The following is a 6,833-nucleotide window of genomic DNA, read 5'->3' as shown; positions in this document are numbered from 1 at the left end:
TCCTCTCCTTTCCAGCATCATACAGGCTGTCAAAGTGCTCCCTTATCCTTCCTTATCCTCTTAGGTCGAGTTTACCCTCTTCTCTTCACTAAGCTACCTTCTCATCTCATCAGATAACTTCCCAAGTAGTTACTGTGGTTAAAATAAAGTTACCACAGTAAAACTCTAAAGTTACTGTCTCTCCTTGGTCTTCATCTCAATACTCCCCCTCAAGCTTGACCATGTACAACAAGTCAAGCTTGGAAACCATGAAGACCTCCCTCATTAAAAACCTCACCAAGTAAAACCCATTGGGATAAAACCTTGATGAGGGAAAAAGAGTGGAGACTCCATGGTTAAGGGGCTCAGCTCCTGGGAGTACGATCAATGAGTCCAAGCCTTGATAGTATGGACTCCATTGTCTTTAATCTCGCTGCCTTAGTAAACACATCTGCAAGCTGATCTTCACTTCTTGTATAGCATGGCAGAATCACTCCCAAGATAATCATCTGCCTCACCTTATGACAATCCACTTCTATGTGCTTTGTTCTCTCATGAAACACTGAATTGGAAGCAATGTGGATAGCTGCTTGATTGTCACAATGCATTGTCATAGGTGTGGTCTGCTCGATCTCCAAGTGCTTCAAAATACCCTTGATCCACACTAACTCATTTGTAAGCTTCAACATAGCTCTATACTCAGCTTCAGCACTTGAACAGGAGATGACCTTCTGCTTCTTACTCTTCCAAGTAACCAGATTCCCTCCAATGAATGTACAATACCCAGTAGTTGATCTCCTGTCCACTCTATCTCCTGCCCAATCAGCATCACAATACCCAACCACTTCTGTACTGCCATTGCAACCCATCAAACTCCTTGTCCATGCGAGCCACTCAAATACCTTAGTATCCTATCAACCATCTTCCAGTGATGTACCTTTGGTGCCTGCATATGTTGGCTCACTTGATTCACAGCAAAGCATATATCAGGTCTGGTGATAGTCAAGTAGATCAGCTTACCCACCATCCTCCTATACAGCTTAGCATCCTCAAACAACTGGTTCTCTTCAACCTCCCCCTCACGCAAGACCTTATACCCTTCCTCAAGAGGTGTCTTAGCTATCTTTCCTCCAAGCACATCAGTCTCCTTCAGCATATCCATAGTGTACTTCCTTTGAGACATAAACAAACCCTCCTTAGATCTGCATATCTCAATCCCCAAAAAATACTTCATCTCTCCCAAATCCTTGATGTCAAACACAGATTTGAGAAACTCCTTTGTAGCCTGAATCCCTGCCTTATCACTTCCTGTGATAATCAAATCATCCACATACACTAGAATCACAATGCTCCCTGAAGGTCCTGTCAAGGTGAAGAGAGTGTGATCTAGTTCAGACTTCCTAAAGCCTCTCCCATTGAGTGTTGTACTCAGCTTCCTGTACCAAGCTCTAGGTGACTGTTTCAACCCATATATTGCTTTCTTCAATCTCAAAACATTCCCTGGCTTTACTAGATGCTCAAGACCAGGAGGTGGATGCATGTATACTACATCTTCAAGTTCACCTTGCAAGAAAGCATTCTTCACATCCATTTGCCACAAATCCCATTCCAAGTTTGTTGCAATAGATAACACAATTCGAATTGTGTGAAGCTTGGCCACTGGTGCAAAAGTATCAATGTAATCTTCCCCATAAGTCTGTGTAAATCCTCTTGCAACCAGCCTAGTCTTGCGCCTATCTATCTCCCCATTTGCAAGGTACTTGATGGTGAAGATCCATCTGCTTGAAACTGCCTTCTTCCCTTTAGGTAACTCACTCTCATACCAAGTATCATTCCTGATCATTGCATCCCTTTCATCTCCTACTGAATCTCTCCAAACCTTGTGCTTCATAGCTTCCTCATAAGATCTTGGTATCTCATTCTCATCCAAGTTACACATAAACACCATGTGCTCTTCTGGAAACTCAGCAAAGGAACACACGGCTTGAGAGGGATGCTCCACAGCCTGGGCATTGTAGTACACTCTCGTGTTTACCCAGTTGGAAGGATCCCTCCTTATCCTTGTGCTCCTCCGCAAGGTCTCAACCTGTTCTTCAGCCTGAACATTCTCTTGTGCTTCCTCTCTTAAACCAGTAGGTTCTCCCTGCTCATTTCCACCTGACTGAGCTTCACTCTCTACTTCCTGTGTCTCCTCCTGATCATGCTGACCTGAATCCTCTTGGTTATGCTCCTGCTCCCCTGATTCAGATCCATTCCCCCTCTCATGATCAAGAGGGGTTGTTCCTCCAGCTTCTCCAGCTTGATTAGAAGGTCCTGTTCTTCCTGGTTCCTGATCTTGGGATAATCCTATCCCTAGTCTCTCCAACAACACTCTCAATGTTGTTGCCTTCTCTGATGGAGCTCGGGACAGATCCTCTAGGTCTTCCCATTTCTTCTCCTCATAATACCCTTTAGACTCAACAAACTTCACTTCTCTAGATACCATAACCCTCCTAGTTATTGGATCATAACATTTGTAGCCTTTCTGAGTGATTGAGTACCCAATGAACATAGCTTTAGTACTCTTTGCTTCTAGCTTGTTCCTTCTTTCTCCGGGAATCATCACATAACATAAGCACCCAAAGACTCTCAAATGATCAATGTGTGGCTTGGTCTTGTTCAATACTTCAAAGGGAGACAGTTTCTTCAAGACACGGGTTGGCACTCTATTGATGAGATAGCAAGCAGTCTGAACAGCATCACTCCAAAACCTCTTAGGGACATTCATGTGGAACATTATTGATCTCGCAACCTCCATCAAATGTCTGTTCTTCCTCTCAGCCACCCCATTTTGTTGTGGTGTGTAGGGACAGCTAGTTTGTTGCACAATCCCATGCTTTGCAAGATGACTCTTGAAAGCATTGCTAGTGTATTCTCCTCCATTATCAGACCTCAGAAAGCATTGCTAGTGGGTTAACTTCTTCATCCCAACTCCTATGAGATTTATTCAACTTCCTGGTGATTCTCCACCACTTTATGTATCCAAATCAAGCTTCTCACAAAGTGATTCATCCAGGTTTGATTGGAACGACGAAGAAGCTGTGCTATTCCCAAACTGGGAAACTGGAATCACCTGATTTGAAAGTGGGATAACTTCTTCTTGCCAACTCCTATGAGATTTATTCAACTTCCTGGTGATTCTCCACCACTTTATGTATACAAATCAAGCTTCTCACAAAGTGATTCATCCTGGTTTGATTGGAACGACGAAGAAGCTGTGCTATTCCCAAACTGGGAAACTGGAATCACCTGATTTGAAAGTGGGATAACTTCTTCATCCCAACTCCTATGAGATTTATTCAACTTCCTTGTGATTCCCTGTTGAAATGAAGAAGAGAATGACCAGAAGAAGAATCTAGTTCATGATCCAAGTTTGATATTGTAGAGGAAGTAATCCGGATACTTCAAGATGAGACTAGTTCATACAGACTTGTGAACCAAGTTATGGTTAGAGTGGAGAAGGAAGAAGCATGGCTGTGTGTGATCCATTGATCTTAGAAATAAAGAAGACAAAGAGAAGAAGAGATACTTGAAGAGATTCAGGTCTGGAAAACCTTGCTACACAAGGCAGTCCGTACAGTATTGGCTTCCAAGTTACCTAGAGTGACTTGGATGATAAGGCAGGTGAGGAACTCGTCCAGCTTGATCTTCTGAAGCAGATTTGAAGTTAAAATGGAGCATCAGACCGTTGGAGAGAGCTGAGACAAGTTGGGAATTAAATAGAGTAAAAGTCACATGTGCATAAGAGGATGAACCTGTTGTCACTTTCACCCAACCAGACTGTGCCCATATCTCTCTCCTGTCACTCTCTACTCCCTCTGGTCGAGATTCACCTTGGCTGTACCTTCCTGGCTTCATCAGAAAACCCTACAATATTATTTGTTTAGTAAAACCCTGTTTTAGTCTTTGTTTAATATGTGTGCTTGTCTATTTAAGACAATGCTGTATCTGATTGTAAACCAAGGAGAGTAAAACTCTTTCTTCATATACTCTGGTTACTAAACTCTCAGATTCTCTCTATTCTCTTGTCTCTCACGACCTCCATTACTCCCTTATACTCTAGCATACTCAGAAACTCTCCCAAACACTTTATACTCTCTTCACTCTCTCATTACTTTCAATTGCTTATCAATCACTCTCTCTGGTTTCATACTGAACCAGAAGCTTATTCTCATCATATTCCTTTTATTTCATCTCAATTCTTTCATGGTATCAGAGCAACAAGCTCTTGAGAACCTATATTGCTTCCGCAAATCATCCCTGTCCAAAATCTCTCTTTAAAAATCTGTTCAAACCTGTTCGTTACATCCTTTTATCCTCTGGTCCAAAGGTTTTCCAGGAGAGAAAAACCTCACCAGAACTCAAGATAAAGGAGTATCTCAGTCTCTGGAACTCAAGAAAGTCTTAGCTCAGTTCAGCAAGCTTCATCAAAGTCCAGTCTTTCAAATCCTGTCCCTTTCAAACCAGTAGGAACATCCTATTATCCACTGGTCCAAAAATCTTCAAGATGATGAATATTCAAGCATGGGAGAGTTCAGTGAAGCTCAAAACTCCAAACTACTCTCTCTGGGTCAGAATGATGAAGAAAAACCCTAGAGGCAAAGGTGTTTGGAGCCATACTTCAGATGAAGCTCCATGGAAAATCTGCAAGGTCTTTGCTCATGTTAATGAGAGGCAACCAGAAGCTCAGTCTCTGTCCAACAAATCCTACTTCAAGTTGGAAGAGAAGAAAGGTCAGAAGAGTCAGCACTGCAAGGAAGGACTCACTAAGGATAGGTGGTGGATATTCAATCCACATCTGGAACAAATGTACATTCAATAAGCCCCCATGGGCTGGAGAGTCAAGAAACCAGCTCAGGTTTCTTGAGAGTAAGCTGAATTTTCTACTCTAATAAAAGCACTGTGTGTGCTGGTCGTTTGTGTTGTCTTAGGGTGTTTAGAAACTAGCTTGTTGTTCTTGTCTAGTTTCTACACATGAAAAGACTGTCCAATTGTCATTTTGTCTAAGTATTTGTCTGCCTTAGAATTTTGTTAAGAGTCTTAGTGCTATTTTTAATCTCTATCTCTGAAAAAAAAAAAAAAATTTGCCATTATATTATTCTAATCTTTTCTAGAAAATTGTCTGGTTTATTTGCTTCAAAATTGTCAAGAAAAAGTTTAGAAATTTCTTTTAACAGGTTGTTTAGACCTGGTGTTAGGTTGTGATGTTTCTATGTTACCTGAAAGGTTAGTTATGATAATTAGGATTCAGTGTTGTTGCTTGAATAGTTTCAAGAAAGTTTATGTCCATTGTGTTCTTTGTTAAGGTGTTTTTGGAGATCAGACTTGGTGAGAAACCATGTTCTGATCTCTTTATTGTCTTTTGATACCTGTCTTTAGTTGTGGTGACAGGTTATTAAATGTTATGTGATGGCCTTTACACATCAAGCACAAGCTCAAAGCTCACACCCTCTTGAAGACTGCTCAAACCGACTTTCTCAAATTTACTTCAATATGGAGTCAACAAAAGCCACAGTCATTCTCAGGGTTCCTATCTGATCCCCTGGTCGTGTATGGTGAAGTCAAATTAGCAAGAAGAAACATAGAGAAGCCATTTCATCTCATGTTCTTAAAAGCACTCAAATTCAGTCATGCTTCAAGGAGTTCACAGGCGGATGGTGTCCAATAGAACCAAGAAGACCAGGAGGACAGGAGGGGATCTAAGGGTGAGCTTTACAAACAGGGCTAAACACACAAGGAAAAGGAGTTGGGTAATGAATCCAAAACTCAAATCCACCAAGCTCAGATGAGTAGTGTGTATATGGAGGTTCAAGGAACCAGCCCAGGTTCCTTGGCTGTAAGTTAAACCTCCTAAACCTGAACAATAGCTTGTGTAATGTGTCTGGTCGTTTTTTTGAGTGATGGTGTAGAGTCCAATGGATCATGATAAGTTGCTAGAAGTTGCATTGTGTCTTAATCTTATCATCTGTGGTTGTTTTTGTTCCTAGAAGTGTCTGCCTAGGTTGTCATGCATCCATGATATATTGATATTGATTGGGAGTCCTTTAATTGTCATGTCTGCCTTGAGATCGTTAAGTATCTAGGAGTGTTCCTAGATGTGTGGTGTATTCATGCTGTTGTTGAAATTGATTAGGTTATTAGCCTAGTCTTCTTTAGCACCTGGATTGTCTTAAAAATGCATATTGGATTGTATTAAAGAGGCATACATATTGTTCCTGATGCATTCATATTGTTTCTAAAGCTGTCATAGGAGGTGATAAGCTGTTTTGCAATCTTTTTTTAAGCAGTGGCGACCAGCCTTGAGTTTATTCAATGATCTGGTCCCATGCTGATGTTACTGATCCCTATCTGAGTTGTAATGGTGTGTAGGACACAGGATGTGACTATTAGACCAGAAGCAGCAACAGGAAAAGGGATATAACCATGTTAATCAGAGCCTGCACAAGATGCATATTCCTGAACATGGAGAAAAGAGACCATGTTGTTCAGAGCCTACACTTGGTGTATATTACTGACCATGGATAGACATCTTATGAGTGGAATCAGTTGGCTTAAGCGCAGGCGTAGGAGCTGTTGTGCTCCTGGTTCAAGAGACTCACAAGGAAGGCCATCACCTAAGTCATGAGGAGACTGGTGGTCCAAAGACATTGGAGCTGAAGGCAAATGGTGATCCAGCTGGCTTAAGCGCAGATGTTGGTATTGTTGTGCTCCTGGAAGATGGTGAACTGGTTGGCTTAAGCGCAGATGTTGGTATTGTTGTGCTCCCAGTTCAAAACTCATTGAAGCTCACGTTCAAGCTTGTCACTATACTCAGT

General features: G+C 41.6%; 1 long non-coding RNA gene across 1 annotated transcript; it reads left to right on the top strand.

The window, feature by feature from the left end:
• The first annotated feature begins 4,652 nt into the window (after positions 1-4,652).
• Positions 4,653-5,733, top strand: LOC117130812. Its single transcript, XR_004454091.1, has 2 exons — positions 4,653-5,573; positions 5,687-5,733. It is a non-coding gene; the product is annotated as an uncharacterized LOC117130812 (long non-coding RNA).
• The last annotated feature ends 1,100 nt before the right edge of the window (positions 5,734-6,833 follow it).

The sequence above is a fragment of the Brassica rapa genome, unplaced genomic scaffold (genome assembly GCF_000309985.2).
Source record: "Brassica rapa cultivar Chiifu-401-42 unplaced genomic scaffold, CAAS_Brap_v3.01 Scaffold0682, whole genome shotgun sequence".
NCBI lineage: Eukaryota > Viridiplantae > Streptophyta > Magnoliopsida > Brassicales > Brassicaceae > Brassica > Brassica rapa.
This window is presented reverse-complemented; position numbering and strand designations above follow the sequence as displayed.